At 35.7% G+C, this 18,923-nt stretch overlaps 1 long non-coding RNA gene across 1 annotated transcript; it reads left to right on the top strand.

The window, feature by feature from the left end:
• The first annotated feature begins 203 nt into the window (after nucleotides 1-203).
• LOC111771117 (uncharacterized) lies at nucleotides 204-17,051 on the top strand. Its single transcript, XR_011433693.1, has 2 exons — nucleotides 204-453; nucleotides 16,791-17,051. It is a non-coding gene; the product is annotated as an uncharacterized lncRNA (long non-coding RNA).
• The last annotated feature ends 1,872 nt before the right edge of the window (nucleotides 17,052-18,923 follow it).

Raw genomic sequence — 18,923 nt, forward strand, 5'->3', positions numbered from 1 at the left:
ATTTTTTTGGTTGTTTCTTATGTCTTCCTTTCTCCTGCCACAGGATTTTTTTTGTTCAAGTAAGAGCTCTTGTTCTTTCAGCCAAAGAAGATTTTCTTTTCTGTTTCTTTTTTCTTTTTCCCATCAGGCAGTAAATTTATAATCTTGTGTTTGTGACATCGTGTCTGTTTCCATGGGAATGTATGTAATGGAGCGTATTTAGCATATGGACTTGATCCAGCTAAAAATATTTGTAACAGCCTGAAATGTGAGGCTGTATAAGGCCATGGATGTTGGCTCTGCCTCTGTGTTGTGGTCGTAATTGAAAATGTCAGCTTTCTGTGAAAGTTAGAAAGCAATTAATATGGCACAGAAGGGGACAACTCTGCAGATGTGACTTCTCTGCCACCTGAACTAGGTGGTTAAATTTGTTCCTAAGGATACTTAGGAGAGTTTGTGTGTTACTAACTATAGGTAAGTGAGAAGATTCTTCAGGATTCCTGTTACAGAAATGTGATTTGAATTGCAGTAGAAAAAGAAGTGAGGAATACCAGCATGGAGAAGATGTAGCGTTTTCCTTCTGTTAAAAAACTATTGCCTTCAAATTCTTAAGCACATGTAAATGTTACAGAGACATAGGGATGCCCTGTAGACTGAGAATAACATTCTCTATCATGAACAGTATTCGTTTGGGGGCCAAACTAGTCCCTCTAAAAATGAATTTTTTTCGTGCTGTGAGACATTTACATGATATACCAAATTTTGGACCAGAATAGGATTTAAATACTTTGTATATGTAGTTCCAGTAATTATCCTTCAGAATATCTTTGAGAATTTTTTTCATTTTTATTTTTTCCCAGCTTTATTGAGATATAACTGACATATTGTGAAGTTTAAGAAGTACAATGTGATAATTTAATATACTTAGAAATACTGAGTATACTTAGAAATACTGAGAAATGATTATCACACTAGGCTTAGTTAACGTCTCTATCACCTTACATAATTACTATTTCTTTTTTCCAGTAAGAACATTAAAGATCTACTCTATTAGCAACTTTCAAGTATATAATACAATATTGTTAACTATAGTCACCATTCTGTACATTAGATCCCCAGAACATATTCATCTTGCAACTGGAAGTTTGTAATCTTTGACCAAAATCTCATCATTTCCCCCACTCCTTAGCCCCTGGAAACCACCATTCTACTCTCTGTTTTGATGAGTTTGGCTTTTTTAGATTTCACATAAGTGATATCACACAGTATGTGTCTTTCTGTTATGTATTTCACTTAGCATAATGCTGTCAAGATCCATCCATATTTTCACAAATGGCAGTATTTTCTTCTTTCTCATGGCTAAATAATATTCCATTGTGTATGTGTGTGTGTGTATATATATATACATATATCACATCTTCTTTATCTATTCATCTGTAGAGGGACACTTAGGTAGTTTCCATGTCTTGACTATTGTGAATAATGCTTCACTGAACATGAAAGTACAGAAGTCTCTTCAAGATCTTGATTTCAATTCTTTTTGGATAAATACCCAGAAGTGGGATTGCTGGGTCTTGGGTAGTTTTAGTTCTCATTTTTTGAGGAACCTCCATACTGTTTTCCATAGTGGCTGCACCAGTTTACATTCCTACTGACAGCATACAAGAGTTCCCTTCTCCATATCCTTGTCAACACTTGTTATCTCTTGTTTTTTTTTTTTTTTAAAATATTGGCACCTGAGCTAACATCTCTTGCCAGTCTTCTTCTTTTTTCTTCCCAAAGGCCCCCAGTACATAGTTGTATATTCTAGTTGTAGGTCCTTCTGTTTGTGCTATGTGGGATGCCACCTCAGCATGGCTTGATGAGAGGTGTTAGGTCTGCACCCGGTTCCAAAGTGGCAAAACTCTGGGCCACCAAAGTGGAGCGCTCGAACTTAACCACTCAGCTACGGGGCTGGCCCCTCTCTTGTCTTTTTGATGATAGCCATTTTAACAGATGTGAGCTGATATTTCATTGTGGTTTTGATTTGCATTTTCCTTATGATTAGTGATGTTGTACATCTTTCCATGTACCTGTTGGCTATTTGTATGTCTTCTTTGGGAAAATGTTTCTCTGCTCATTTTTTAATTGGATTGTTTGTTTTTTGCTGTTGAGCTCTATGAGTTCTTCATATATTTTGTATATTAGCCCCTTATGAGATATATAGTTTGAAAATATTTTCTCCCATTTTGTAGGCTGTGTTTTCATTTTGTTGATTGTTTCTCTTGCTGTGTAGAAGCTTTTTAGTTTGATGTAGTCCCACTTATTTCTTTTTGCTTTGTTGCTTGTGCTTTTGGTATCATATCTAAAAAATTATTGCCAACATCAATGTCAAGTTTTTCCCTGTGTTTTCCTCTAGGAATTTTATAGTTTCAGGTTTTATGTTTAAGTCTTTAATCCATTTCGAGTTAATTTTTGTGTATAGTGTAATTTTGTGTATAGTGTAGTGTAGGGGTCCAATTTCATTCTTCTGCATGTGATTATTAAGTTTTTCCAACACCGTTTATTGAAGAGATTATCCTTTTCCCAGTGAGTATTCTTGGCACTCTTGTCAAATATGTGTTGACTCATGAGTTGTAGTGGGAGGATTTATTTCTAGGCTGTCAATTCTGTTTCTTTGGTCTATGTATCTATTCTTATGACTATACCATACTGTTTTGATTTCTCTTGCTTTGTAATATAGTTTGAAATCAGGAAGTGTGATGCCTCCAGCTTTGTTCTTCTTTCTCAAGATTTCTTTAGTTGTTTGGGGTCTTTTGCGGTTTCACACAAATTTTAGGATTGTTTTTTCTATTTCTGTGAAAAATGACCTTGGAATTTTGATAGGGATTGCCTTGAATCTGTATATGGCTCTTGGTGGTATGGACATTTTAGCAACATTAATTTTTCTCATCCATGAACTTAAGATATCTTTCCATTTATTTGTGTCTTCTTCAATCTCTTTCATCAAAGTCTTATAGTTTTCAGTGTACGGATCTTTTACCTCCTTGGTTAAATTTATTCCTATTTGTTTTTGATGCTATCATAAATGGATTTCTTTATTTCTTTTTCAAATATTTCATTGCTAGTCTATAGAAACACAACGAATTTCAGTATGTGGATTTTATATGCTCCAACTTTACTGAATTTGTTGATTATTTTTAACAGTTTTTTGATGGAGTCTTTAGGATTTTCTATATATAAGATCATATCATCTGCAAACAGACAATTTTATTTCTTTCCAATTTGGATGCCTTTTATTTCTTTTCTTGCCTAATTACTCTGGCTAGGACTTCCAATCCTATGTTGAATAGTAGTGGTGAGAATAGGTACTCACATTTTATTCCTGATTTTAGAGGAAAAGCTTTCAACATTTCACCATTGACTATGATCTGAGCTGTGGGCTGGTCATATATGACCTTTATTATGTTGAGATATATTCCCTCTATATCCAATTTGTTGAGAGTTTTTACTATGAAAGGATGTGTATTTTTCAAATGATTTTTCTGCTTCTATTGAGATGATTATATGATTTTCATCTTTCATTTTGTTAATTTGGTGTATCGCATTTATTGATTTATGTATGTTGAACCATCCTTGCAACCCAGTGACAAATAATGCTTGATCATGGTGTATAACCCTTTTAATGTGCTGTTGAATCCAGATTGTTAATTTTTTGTTGAAAGTTTTGGCATCTATATTCATCAGGGATTTTGGTTTGTAGTTTTCTTTTCTTGTAGTATCCTTATTGGGGTTTGGTATCAGGATAATGCTGGCTTTGTAAAATGAGTTTGGAAGCAGTCCCTCCTCCTAAATTTTTTGGAATATTTGAGAAGGATTGGCATTAATTTTTCTTTCAATGTTTGGTAGAATTCACCAGGGAAACCATCTTGTCCTAGACTTATCTTTGTTGGGAGGTTTTTGATGACAGACTAAATTGCCTTACTTGTTACTGGTGTTTTGTGCTGATCTCACCCTATCAATAACCAATGTTGTGGCGGGACCAGCCCTTGTGGTTCTTATTATGATTGGAAGATGCTCTTTAACAATAACCATCAGGAAACTTTGAAAAAAAGTTTATTTCTTAGAGGAACTTGAAATTACATAGCATACTTGGGGGCATACAGCGAGGTCATGGGTAGAGAAAGAGGAAAAGCACACCAGCCTGGGGTTCTGCTTTTATTGGGGATGAGGGTGGGGGTCTAGGGTTTCATGAGCTCACCCTTTATTGATGAATTTAAAACATAAAAGTGAGAATTTAAAGCATGAAAAGAAAAAACATAAGTGGCCCAAATCGTCAGTTATCAAAATCAACCAAGATCTCTAAGACAAAGGAGCCTCAGCTTGGGCAGGTGGCCTGGCTCTTTATCTAGTCATGAGGCTGGCAATGTGTTTATTTGAGATGGTCATTTTTGAAGGAGCTGCCTCTTTGAACTGGATGCCTCAGAAATCAAAGCTGAAGTCAGAGACTTGCATTGCAAAAAGAAAAAACCAACTGTCGAGGTTTATACTATAATTGGTCTATTCAGATTTTCTATTTCTTCATGCTTCAATATTGATATGTTGTATGTTTCTAGGAATTTATCTATTTTTTTCTAGGTTATCCAATTTGTTAGACCACAATTGTTCACAGTAGACTTTTAAGATCTTTTGTGTTTCTCTGGTATGTCTTAATACCCCCTTTTTCAATTTATGATTTTATTTATTTGAGTCTTCTCTTTCTCTCTCTCTCTCTCTTTTTTTGGTAAGTCTAGCTAAAGGTTTGTCTATTTGTTTATCTTTTCAAAAAACCAGCTCTTAGTTTCATTGATCTTCTCTATTGTTTTTCTGGTCTCTATTTCATTTATTCAGCGATGATGTTTGTAATTTCCTTCCTTCCACTAACCTTGGGCTTAGTTTGTTCTTCATTTTCTAGTTCCTTTAAGTGAAATTAGGTTGCTTATTGAAATCTTTCTTTGTTTCTTAACATAGGCATGTCTCACTGTAAACTTTCCTCTTTGAACTGCTATTGCTGCATCCCATATGTTTTGGTATTTTGTGCTTCCATTTGCATTTGTTTCAAGATATTTTTGATTTCCCTTTTGATTTCTTCTTTGACGCATTTGTTGTTCAGGAATGTTCTGTTTAATTTCCACATGTGTGTGAATTTTCCAGTTTTCTTTCTGTTACTGATTTCTGGTTTCATACTACTTGGGTCAGAAAAGATACTTGGTATGATTTCAATCTTCTTAAATTTGCTAAGACTTGTTTTGTGACCTATGATATACATATACCCTGGATGTGATATACATATACCCTATGATATGATATACTCTGGAGAATGTGCACTTAGAAGAATGTGTATTCTGTTGTCTTTGGATAGAATGTTCTGTATATGTCTGTTAGGTTCATTTTGTATATTTCAAGTCCAATGTTTTCTTATTGATTTTCTGTCTTGATGATCTATCCATTGTTGAAAGTAGGGTATTTGAGTTCCCTACTATCACTGTATTGTTGTTTACTTCTCCCTACAGATTTGTAAGTATGTATTTAATATTTTAGGTGCTCTGATGTTTGGTCCATATATATTTATAAATGTTATATATCCTCTTGGTGAATGACCCCTTTATCATTATATAATGACCTTCTTTGTCTCTTGTAACAGTTTTTGGCTTAACCTCTATTTTGTCTGATATAAGTATAGCTACTCCAGGTTTCTTTTGTTTCCACTTGCATGGAATATCTTTTTCCATCCCTTCACTTTGAGCCTGTGTACATTTAAAGCTGAAGTTAGTCCCTTGTAGGCAGCATGTAGTTGGGTCTTGTTTCTTTTTATCCATCTAGCCACTGTATGCTTTTTGATTGGATAATTTAAATCATTTGCATTTCAAGTAATTTTTGAGAGGTAAGGACTTACTAATGTCATCTCATTAGTTGTTTTCTAGTTCCTTTGTTCCTGTCTTCCTCTCTTGCTGCTTTCCTTTGTGAATTGATAACTTTCCATTCTTGTATGCTTTGATTTTCTTCTCTTTATCTTTTGTATACCTACTGTGGGTTTTTGCTTTGTGGTTACCATGAGGCTTACATAAAATATTATATCACTATAATAGTCTATTAACAACTGACAACTTTGATCAAACACAAAATGTTAACACTTTTACTCCTCCCACCTTTATGTTTTTGATGTCACAATTTACTTCTTTTTATATTGTGTAATCATTAACAAGTTATTGTAGCTATAGTTACTTTTAGTAAAGGGCTTTTGTCCTTATCAAAGATTTTTGGTCCTTTAGTATTTATACTAGAGTTATGTATTTAATACACCACCATATTACAGTATTAGAGCTCTCTGAATTTGACTATAACCTTACCTTTACAAGTTTGTTATATATTTTCATGTTATTAATTAACATCCTTTAATTTCACCTGGAATAACTCCTTTTAAGGTTTCTTATAACAAAAGTCTAATGATGATGAACTCCATCAATTTTTGTTTGTCTAGAAGTCTTTTTCTCTCCATCACTTCTGAAGGACAACTTTGCTAAATACAGTATTCTTGGTTGGTAGTTTTTTTCTTTCAGCACTTTGAATATATCATCACACTCTTTCCTGGCTTGTAAAGTTTCTGCTGGGAAATCTGCTGATGGTTTTCAGGGGGTTCTCTTGTTAGTTACAAGCTTCTATTCTCTCATTGCTTTTAAGATACTCTCTTTTTCCTTGATTTTTGACAGTTTTATTATAATGTGTCTTGGAAAAGACCTTTTAAGTTGAGTTTGTTTGGTGACATATGAGCTTAATGAATGTAGATATCCAAATGTCTCCTCAATTTTGGGAGTTCTCAGCCATTATTTTTTAAAATAAGTTCTCTGACCCCTTCTCCCTCTCTTCTCCTTCTTGGGCTGCAATAATTAGAAAATCATGTCTTTTGATGAGATCCCATAGTCTTTCATCACTCTTTTTCATTCTTTTTTCTTTGTTCTCCTCTGAACTTAACTTCAAATGTCCTGTCCTCTAACTCATAGATTATTTATTGCACTTGATCTATTGCATCTATGTCTTGTTGATGTTCTCTAGTGCATTTTAAATTTCATTTATTGTATTATTCAGCTCCAGAATTTCTGTTTGGTTCTGTTTTATGATTTCCATCTTTTTGTTAAATTTCTCATTTTTTTCATGTCTTATTTTCCAGATTTCATTGAATTATCTTTCCGTGTTTTCTTATAGCTCATTGAGCTTCCTTAAAATAGGTATTTTGGGTTTTTTTATTACTGTACTTTATTTATTTATTGAGATAACAGTGCTTTACAATATATAGATTTCAGATGTACATCATTATAATTCGACTTCTGTATACACTACATTATGTTCTCCACCAAAACTTTACTGTCCATCCATCACTATACATTTGACCTCCTTTACCTTTTTCACACCTCCTTTCCCTCTGGTAATCACCAATCTGTTCTCTGTATATATGACTTTGTTTCTTTGCTTATTTGTTGTTTTTCTATTTTTTATCTTCCACATATGAGTCACATTATACAGTATCTGTCTTTCTCTACCTGACTTATTTCACTTAGCATAATGCCCTCAAAGTCCATCCATGTTGTCACAAATGGCAATATTTTATCTTTTTTTAAGTGGCTGAGTAATATACCACTGTATATATATACATCATATCTTCTTTATCCATTCCTTTGTCAATGGGTACTTAAGTTGTTTCCATGAATTGGCTATTGTAAATAATGCTGCAATGAACATAGTGGTGCATATATCTTTTTGAATTAGTGTGTTTGTATTCTTTGGATAATTACCCAGAAATCACATAGCTGGAGCATATGGGAATTCTATTCTTAATTTCCTGAGGAATCTCCATACTGTTTCCATAATGGCTGCACCAATTTATATTCTCACCAGCAGTGTACAAGAGTTCCTTCTACTCCAATCCTCTTCAACACTTGTTATTGCTTGTCTTTTTAATTATAGCCATTCAGACAGTTGTGAGGTGATATCTCATTGTAGTTTTTATTTGTATTTCCCTAATTAGTGGTGTTGAAGATCTTTTCATGTGCCTGTTGACCATTTGTATATCTTCTTTGAAAAAATGTCTGTTCAGATCCTCTGCCCATTTTTTAATCAGGTTGTTGTTGAGTTGGTTGAACTATTCATGTATTTTGAATATTAACCCCTTATGAAGTGTATGATTTGCAAATATTTCCTCCCAATTGTTAGGTTGTCTTTTCATTTTTTTCATGATTTCCCTTGCTGTTCAGAAGCTTTTTAGTCTAATGTAGTTCCATTTGTTAATTTTTGCTTTTGCTTTCCTTGCCTGAGGAGACATGGTATTCAAAAAGATCCTTCTAAGACTGATGTCAAAGTGTATAGAACCCACGTTTTCTTCTAGGAGTCTTATAGTTTCAGGTCTTACATTCAAGTTTTTAATCCATTTTGAGTTAATTTTTATGTATGGTGAAAGATGGTTGTTTATTTTCATTCTTTTGCGTGTGGCTGTCCAGTTTTTCAAACACCACTTATTGCAGAGACATTTCTTTCTCCATTGTATGTTCTTGCCTCCTTTGTTGAAATTAGCTGTCCACAGATGTGTGGATTTATTTCTGGGCTCTCAGTTCTGTTCCATTGATCTGTGTGTCTGTTTTTGTGCTAGCACTATGGTGTTTTGATTACTATAGCTTTGTAGCATGTTTTGAAATCTCAGAGTGTGATACCTCCAGCTACGTTTTGTTTTTTCCTCAGGATTGCTTTGGCTATTCAGAGTCTTTTGTTATACTATATAAACTTTAGGATTACTTGCTCTATTTCTGTGCAAAATGTCAGTGTGACTTTGAAAGGGATTGCACTGAATCTGTAGATTGCTTTAGAAAGTATGGACATTTTAACTATGTTAATTCTTCCAATCCATGAGAACAGAATATCTTTCCATTACTTTGTATCTTCTTTGATTTCTTTCAATGTGTTGTAGATTTTAGCATACAGGTCTTTGACCTCATTGGTTAAATTTATTCCTAGTTAATTTATTCTTTTTGTTGCAACTGTAAAGTAGCTTGTTTTCTTAATTTCTCTTTCTGCTAGTCTGTTGTTAATGTATAGAAACGCAACTGATTTTTTCAAGTTGACTTTGTACCCTGCAACTTTGCTGTAGCTGTTGATCATTTTGATTATTTCTAATAGTTTTCCAATGGATTCTTTAGGGTTTTCTATATATAAAGTCATGTCACCTGCAAACAGTGAGAGTTTCAATTCTTCGTTGCCAATTTGGATACCCTTTATTTCTTTTTTTTTGCCTAATTTCTCTGGCCAAAACCTCCGGTACTATGTTGAATAAGAGTGGCAAGAGTGGGAACGTTTGTCTTGTTCCTGTTCTCAGAGGGATGGCTTTCAGTTTTTCCCTGTTGAGTATGATGTTGGCTGTGGTTTTGTCATATATGGCCTTTATTATGTTGAGGTACCTTCCTTCTATACCTATTTTATTGAGAGTTTTTATCATAAATAGATGCTGGATCTTGTCCAATGCTTTCTCTTCCTCTATTGAGATGATCGTGTGATTTTTATTCCCCATTTTGTTAGTGTGGTATATCACATTGATTGATTTGTGGATGTTGAACCATCCCTGGGTCCCTGATATAAATACCAATTGATCATAGTGTATGATCATTTTGATATATTGCTGTATTTGGCTTGCCAATATTTTGTTGGGGGTTTTGCGATCCATGTTCATCAGTGAAGTTGGCATGTAATTTTCCTTCTTTGTGTTGTCCTTGTTTGGCTTTGAGATCAGGGTGATGTTGGCCTCACAAAATGTGTTAGGAAGTGTTCTGTCTTCCTCAATTTTTTGGAATACCTTGATTAGGATATGTATTGAATCTTTTTTGAATGTTTGCTAGAATTCTTCAGAGGAGCCACCTTGTCCTGGACTTTTAGTTTTGGGGAGGTTTTAGATTATTGTTTCAATCTCTTTACTTGTGATTGGTCTATTCAGATTCTCTGCTCCTTCTCTGTTCAGTTTTGGGAGGTTGTATGAGTCTCAGAATTTATCCATTTCTTCCAGATTGTTCAAATTCTTGGGACATAGTTTCTCATACTATTCTCTTATAATCTTTTGTATTTCTGTGGTATTCATTGTAATTTCTCCCTTTCATTTCTAATTGTGTTTATTTGCGCCTTCTCTCTTTTTCCCTTGGTGAGTATGGCTAAGGGTTTGTCAATTTTATCTTCTCAAAGAACCAGCTCTTAGTTTCATTGATCCTTTCTACTATTTTGTTTTTGTTTCAATTTCATTTATTTCTGCTCTAATTTTCATTACTTCCCTCCTTCTGCTGACTTTGGGCTTTTTTTGTTCTTTTTCTAGTTCTGTTAGGTGCAATCTAAGATTGCTTGTTTGAGATTTTTCTTGTTTGTTAAGGTGGGACTGTATTGCTATAGATTTCCCTTATAGGACCACTTTTGCTGCATCCCATATGAGTAGGTATGGTGTATTTTCATTTTCATTTGTCTCCAGATATGTTTTGATTTCTCCTTTAATTTCTTCAATGATCCATTGGTTGTTCAGTAGCCTGTTGTTTAGTCTCCACATATCTGTCACTTTCCCAGCTTTTTTCTTGGAGTCGATTTCTGTGTTTCATAGCATTATGGTCAGAAAAGATGCTTTATATGATTTTAATCTTCTTAAATTTATTGAGGCTTGCCTTGTTTCCCAACATATGGTCTATCTTTGAGAATACTCCGTGTGCACTTGAGAAGAATGTGTATTCTGCTAATTTTGGATGGATTGTTCTTTAGATATCTATTAAGTCCATGTGGTCTTGTTTTTCAGTTAGTTCCACTATTTGCTTGTTGAATTTCTGTCTGGATGATTTATCCTTTGATGAAAGTGGGGTGTTAAGGTCCCCTACTATTATTATGTTGCAGTTAATACTTCTTTTTAGGCCAATTAAGAGTTACTTTATGTACTTTGGTGCTCCTGTGTTAGATGCATTTATATTTATGTTATATTCTGTTTGTGGAGTGTCCCTTTTATTATTACATACTGCCCCCTTTATCTCTCATTGTCCTTTTCATTTTGAAGTCTACTTTGTCTGATATAAGTATGGCAACACCTCCTTTCTTGTGTTTGCCATTAGCTTGGAGTACTGTCTTCAATCCCTCCACTCTGAGCCTGTGTTTGTTTTTAGAGCTAGATGTTTCCTTGAGGCAGTGTATTGTTGGTTCTTGTTTTTTAATCCATACTGCCACTCTGTGTCTTTTGATTGAGGAATTCAATCCATTTACATTTAGAGTGATTATTTATATATGAGGGCTTAATGCTGCCATTTTATCACTTGTTTTCTGGTTGTTCTGTATTTCCCTTTTTTCTCACCCTGTGTATTTTGGACTGCCAATTCTGTTTAGTGGCTCTCTATAATAGTTTTATTACTTTTCTCTTTATTTATCATTTTGTCTCTTTTCTGATGTTTTCTTTAGTGGTTACTGTGAGGTTTGTATTAAAGATCTCATAGATGAGATAGTCCATTTTCTGATAGCCTCGTATTCCCTTAGTCTCAGCAGGTTCCATCCCTTTCTTCTTCCCCTTCTAAGTTATTGGTGTCACAACTTATTCCACTTTGTGCTGTGGGTTTGTGGTTAAAATGAAGTGATTATATTTATTCTTGATGTTTTCCTTTCCTTTATCTTTAAGGTTATAATTAAGTGTTTGCTAATCTTCCCTGATAGAGAGCTGCAATTTTATGATTTTGTCTGCCTATTTATCTCCTTGCTGGAGGCTTTGTAAATCCTTTCTTTCTTTTATTCAGGTATAAGGGCATTCTTGATTACATCTTGTAAGGAAGGGCTTGTGGTGATGAACTCCCTCAGCTTTTGTTTATCTGGGAAACTTTTTGCTTCTCTATCATATCTGAAGGATATTTTCACTGGATAGAGTATTCTTGGCTGTGAAAACTTATGTCTTTCAGAATTTTGAATATATAATTCCTCTCTCTTCTAGCCTGTAAGCTTTCTGCTGAGAAATTCACTGAAAGCCTGATAGGGATTCCTTTTTAGGTTATTTTCTTCTGCCCTTCTGCCTGTAATATTTTTTCCTTGTCATTGATTTTTGCCATTTGTTTGACTACTATACTTTGGAGAAGGTCTTCTTACATTGATGTAATTACAAGTTCTATTAGCTTCTTTTACTTGTAATTCCTGCCTCTTCTCCAGGCTTGGGAATTTTTTGGCTATTATTTCTTTGAACAGCCATGTGTTCCTTTTTCCCTCTCTTCTCTCTCTGGAACACCTATAATCCTTATGTTGCATTTCTTAATTGAGTCAGATATTTCTTGGAGAGTTCCTTCATTTCTTTTTAGTCTCAGTTCTCTCTCTCCTCCATCTGAAGCATTTCTATATCCCTATCCTCTGAATTGCTAATTCTATCCTCCATAATATCAGTTCAGTTATTTAAGGACTCTAGATTTTTAAAAAATCTCAATCACAGTGTTTTTCATCTCCAAAATTTCTGATTGATGTTTCTTTATAGTTTAAATCTTTTTTTGTGAAGAATTCCCTCTGTTCATTAATTTTATTCCTGATTTCATTGAACTGTCTTTCTGAGTTCTCTTGTAACTCATTGAGATTTTTGTTATGATAGCTATTTTGAATTCTCTGTCATTTGATTGTAGATTTCTGTGCCTTCAGGATTGATTTCTGGGGTGTTTGTCTTTTTCCTTCTGGGGTATTAATATACTTCTTCATAAACTATTTAATGGGGTGTATTTGTGCCTTTGCATAGTGATAGTATCTGGTTGCAGATTCTATCTTCTGCCTCTGGGGGGCTGCAGGAGCTGTATATTCTGAGCCTGCTGTGATCCCCACTAGCTGTGCCTGTCCGAGCTTGAGCCACTCCTTGGGACTGCAGTTGCCCTATGGGCTCTCTGCTGGACAATAAAATGATCAGGCAGGGGCTCAGAGTTTCTGCTGTTTGCTCCCATAGTCCTGCTGAGATGTGCTCCACACTTCAGGGCCACAGTGGTACTTGGGGGTTCACAGCAGCCAGGAACTTCTTCACCTAGGTTCTCAGATCTGCTTCTGCTTTCTCCTAGGTTGCACCATCCATTGTGCCTGCTGGGCAGTGTCTCCCCACTGGGTCCCAGCCTAAGCAACTCCTTGAGACCATGGTGGCATTGTGGGCTCTCCCACCAGATGAGAAAGCAATTACATGGGGGGTCAGGGCTGCCATCACCTGTTCCCACCCTTGTGGCTGCAGAGGTGCTATGGGTTCTCCAGCTGAGAAAGCAGTCACACGTGTGTACAGGGCTGCCTGGGGGCTGAAGACTGCTGACCTATCTCCACCACCTCCCTGGGGTAGTCCATCTGCCTTTCAGATGTATAGTTGCACAGGTCTCTCACGCCTTCTGATGTGCTGTGTGGGTATCCTCTGCTGATCAATGATTGTGCATTTAGTTGTAGTTCAAAGGGGAAGAGACAAAGGGAAAAGCTCACTCTGCCACGTTGCTGACGTCACTCCTACATTCCAGTTTTCTCTTTTTTTCATGTTTCATGTCTCTGCTTTGAATTTTGATTTTGTGGTTTATATAAAATTACTCATAGATAAGATAGTTTTTTCTGCTGATAGCATCTTATCTTCATTTGCCAGATATATTTCATCCTTTTCTTCTTCCCCTTCTATGTTTTTGTTGTTGCAAATTATTTCTTTTTGTGTCGTGAGTTTGTTACCAAATTGAAGTGGCTATCATTAGTTTTTAATGCTTCCTTTTTCTTTAACTTTTATGTTATAATTAAGTGTTTACCAGCCTATTCTGATGTAGAGTTGCAGTTTTCTGATTTAGTCTGTCTATTCATCACCTTTCTCAAAGTTTTATATACCTTTGCCTTTTTGTTTCTGGTAGGAGAACTCTTTTCAACATTTCTTATAGGGCAGGTCTAGTGGCAATAAACTCCCTCAGCAATTGTTTGTCTTGGAAAGCCTTTGCTTCTCCTTCATATCTGAAGAATAATTTTCTGGATAGAGTATTTTTGCCTGGCAGTTTTTGTCTTTCAATATTTTGAGTATATAATTCCACTCTTTCCTGGCTTGTAGCTTTTCTGCTGAGAAGTCTGATAACCTAGTTGGGGTTCCCTTGCAGGATTTTTTCCTCCTGGATGACTTTAATATTCTCTTTTCCTCATTGACTTTTGACAGTCTTATTGCCATATGTTTTGGAGAAGGTATTTTTGCATTGAAATACTTTGGTGTCCTATTCTTTTCATGGATTTGTATATCCAGTTTCTTACCCATTTTTTTCAAAGTTCGCCCCTGTTATTTCTTTAAATAAGCTCTCTGTTCCCTTGTTTTTCTCTTCTCTCTCTGGGATACCCATTATACTTATGTTGCCCTTTTTAATGGAATAAGATAGTTCTCATGGAATTTCTACCTTTAAAAAATATCTTAGTTCTATCTCCTCTTCTACATGCATAATTTCTAGATTTCTATCATTGAACTAATTCTCTCTTCCATATGGTCTACTCTATTTCCAATGCTTTCTACTTTATCCTTCATCTGAATTTTTGAGTTCTTCAGGTCCAGAATTTCTGTTTGGTTCTTTTTTAGAGTTTCATACTCTTTGGTACAGTACTCTTTCTGTTCATTAATTTTATTCCTAAACTTGTTGAACTGCTTTTCTGAATTTTCTTTTAACTCATTGAGTTTATTGATGACAGCTATTTTGAATTCTTTGGCAGTTAGATCACAATCTTCCATGACTTGATGTTTGGTTTCTGGACAATTGATACTTTCTTTTTGTGATACTGTGTTACTGTGTCTATTTGTGGTGCTTGATGAACTATTCCTCTGCTGGTACATTTGTTGTAACAAACACTTTTCTAATTTAGGTACAGCTTTGCTTGCTTTAATCCTAACTATTCAACTAGTTGGTGATTAGAAGCTTTTCTTTTGTTTTTCAGTAGGTGGTGCTACAGCACCAGTTTTTGGTTTCTCTTTCCTGAGCTGCCTCTGGCTATACTGGAGGATCAGCACTTTCCACCCCCTACTACCTTTAGTAACTGATAGTAACTTTAGTAACTGATGTTTTACTGGTGTCACTGGTCACTAGCTTCTTCACCAGGAGCACAGAGTTGGGGGGTTAAGTTTCCGTGTTAGGGATCACCTGGGTGGTGGCAGGTAGAGAGTGTGAGGAGGGAGCCACATTCACAAGCCACCACCTCAGATGTTGCCTGGTTCCTTGTGGCTAATGACACTGCTGTGGTCAGGAGGCCTGAGTTATGTGCTTGCCTTTGTTGCTTCTACCAGGCTCTGAGCCATGGTGGGGCTTCAGGATCATATGGCTCCATCTCTGCTGTTGTTCCACTCCCTGTAGTGACAGTCACTGCTGTGGCTGTGAAGCCAGAGTCATGTGCACACCTCTATTGCTGCTGCCAGGTTCTCTGGGGCTGAAGGTGGCTGGCTTATGGATCATAGGCCCTGCCTCCACTGTTCCCCCAGTTCACCTCCTCTATGTTCTCCAATCCAACCACCTTTCTATGTACTGATATGTGGATCTCTCCAGCATCCTTGCGTGTTGGGCAGTGTAGCCTTTGTTGAGCTATGCATATTTTGCTCATTGTAGATCAAATAGAGTAACAAAGGGAGTGTCGCATGCTGCCAGGATGATCAAAACAAGCAGAATTGTTTTTTAGGTAAACTTCAAATCTCTGTGTTTTTGCAGTCAGTTACTGGTGGACTATTGTGAACTTTTGGTGGTGTCATGTTTCTTTGAGTTTTCATGTTCCTTGAAATCTTGCATTGCTGTCTTCACGTTTGAAGTTGCAGTCATCCCTTACAGTCTTTACTACCTGACTCTGGAAGCAAAATACATTCCATCAGCCCTGCTAGGGCTGCTGTGGCTTCCTCAGACCTCCTATACATATGCCTGCTCTATGCTTCTCTTTCCCTCTTGTGGCAAAATTCTTAAGCTTATATACCTTCTCAATCCTGCAGTGCACAAAGTTGTGTACTGACAGCCTTTTTTGCCTTCCTAAGGGCAAACATAAAGCTCAAATTTGTCATCTCTCCATAGCCCACAGATTCTGGGTGGCTTTCTGCATGTGCCCATTAGCTGTCTATCAAAACTTACTTTTACCACTGCTGCAGCTCACGTAGGGAGCTGGTCACAGGGTGGGGTGTGTGGGTGAGATACATGAAGCACTAGGGGTCCCCATTGGCTAGGTGAGGGGACCTGTGGGTGAGGCATCCCAAGCAGTTTGTGGGTGGACTTCTGAATGGAGACCTTGATATGGGTTAGTAGAATCGATGTTCCTTTAATGTCTTCTGAGAGTTCCATCTGTTGCTGCTCTCCAAGCCTCTTCCTGCCCCCAGTCACTCAGCTCATGACTTACTACCCTGGATCATGCCAGAGAGAAATGGCAGTGACTCATACAACTGGGGAATCCAGGTGCTAACTCACACACTTATGTTTTCCCCTACAGGAGAAATCTTAATCTGAGAAGGTCTCTCTTGTCATTGAGCTGTGCCACCTTGGGGGAGGGGTGATGCAAGCAGAGTCAAACTGTTCCTCTTACCCTCTTCAATGCATCCAAACTTGTATTTGTTTTTCTTCAATGGTGTTCTAGAACTTTTCTGCTGGAAAGCTGTACTTCCACAAAGAATCTTTCATTCATGGAGGATTGATTAAGACAGTGTTCTCCAAAAGGGTTCCTGGACTGCAGCAAGAATAAATTAGAGTACAGCCAGCACTTCCCTGTGTATTCATCATGGCATCTTACTTTGACATTCTTCAGAGAGTAATGGCCACTGTTTCACCTCTGCCTTGCAGATATCAAGCAAAATCCTCTTCTGGCCAACCCTCCTATGGAGCTACAGAGTGAAGGAGATTCTGGAAAACAATTCTCCACTTAACAAAGACAGATAGTAGGAGATACCACAATGAGTATGTGCCATATTGGGACTCCTCCTTCAACCTGGATAAGAATGAAGAATACATGGAATTGATCTACAGCTGGGACAGAGCTTCAGTCAATCAACAGCCCTTATAAACATGAACAAGAAATAAACACTTGGTGCAATAAGTCTCTGAGATGTTGTGGTTGTTTGTTATTACAGCACACTTGATGAATAGTGAAATTGATGTTGGAAATGAGGAGCTGCCTAAACCAAAAGCCAAAAGTATGTATCAATTCTTTTGTTATTGGCTAAGGAGGAAACCGGAATCTGGGGAAAGAGTGACCCATGTTTTCAATGATATTTCATAAAATGCACAATGGATAACTTGGAAGACAAATAATGACATAATAAAATTGAGGCTTTGAGTGAACATATTTTGAAAAAGAATGTCCCTAGTGAGACCTGGTTCTTACCTATCAGCTGCATTTAATAAGGTTCTTTGAGAAAGACATGAGCTCATAAGATGATTGAACTTTCAAGGCTTGCAGATTGGGAAATAGAACTATTTTTTATAATATTTGAAATAGGACATAAATAATTTATGTAAACCACAAAATATGATTAATATTGAGATTAAGACAGCCTCAGAGCAAAAAAAAATAAAAATCATGGAGAGGCCATCCTACCTTTTATTAAATCTTTTGAAAGAATAGGTATGGTCCCTAGAAACATTCTCTGAGTTAGACAAACGACTCAGTAAAAGAGAATAAGAATTGTCTCATGAAAGTAAATAAAGTAACTGTAATTAAGCTGAGAGAGAGAGGAAGAGGGGTATTTCAAAAAGAATTGTAAGTGTAAGTATAAAAATTCTATTGGTATAGGGATCTTAACAGAATCGGATAGACAGTGAGCCAATGAAGTTTTTGAGAGAGCTGTATGGCCAAAAGCAGTATCAGCCTGGATTGAGACCTGTGATTGAGGTGTTAAACAACATTTAAAGTTCAGGATAAAAGTGAGAAGTCATCAGAAAGGCAAAACAATTCTAAATGTTTATGACCCTAACAACAGAGCTACAAAATACATGAAGCAAAACCAGAAAGAACCAAGAGGAGATAGAGAAAATTTACAAATTTTTTCATAGTTGAAACATTATAGTTGAAGAATTAATTCAACATAGTTGAAGAATTAATTTTAACCCTCATTCAGTAACTGATTGAACAGTAAACACAAAATTAGTATTAGTATAGAAGATCTGAATGATACTATCAAACAACTTGACCCAATTGACATTTAACAAACACTTTCAACAATAGCATAATATGCATTCTTTGTTAGTATATGGGGAACATTCACCAAGATAAAACATATGCCAGACAATAAAATCACTCTGAATAAATTTCAGAGCATTGAAATCTTACAGAATATATCTTTTCACCACAAGAGAATCAAATCAGAGATTAAAAATTTAAATTTATTAAAAATATCCAACTATTTGAAAATAAAGTACACTTCTGAGTAATCCATGTGTCAAAGCAGAAATCATCAGGAGCATTACTATACAAAATTTCAAAGTTAAATAGTAAAGAAAATCAAAATTTGTGGGATGCACTAATTCAATATTTATAGGAAAATTTGTAACTTTTAATGTCTTTATTGGAAAAATAAAAGAATTTAAAATGAAGGATCTATGTATTCACTTTGGGGGCAAGAAAAAAAGTAAATTAAATTCAGTGTAAAGGAAATGAATAAATAACAATAAGAGTAGTAGTCAATATGATAGAAATCATATAAATCATAGAGAACATTTATAAAGTAAAAACTTGATTGTGGGAAAATAAACAAAATTGATAAAACTGTAACAAAACAAATCAAGAAAAATGAGAGATAACACAAATAATATCAGGGAAGAAGAAAGGAACATCACTATAGCTTCTACAGACAATTAAAAGATAATAGGAGAATATAATGAACAACTCTATGTCAATCAATTTCATATGTTAGATGAAATGGACACATTCTTTGAAGAACACAACTCACTAAAACTGATTGCTAAAGAAATATAACA

This window comes from Equus caballus, chromosome 28, assembly GCF_041296265.1.
Source record: "Equus caballus isolate H_3958 breed thoroughbred chromosome 28, TB-T2T, whole genome shotgun sequence".
Taxonomy (NCBI): Eukaryota; Metazoa; Chordata; class Mammalia; order Perissodactyla; family Equidae; genus Equus; species Equus caballus.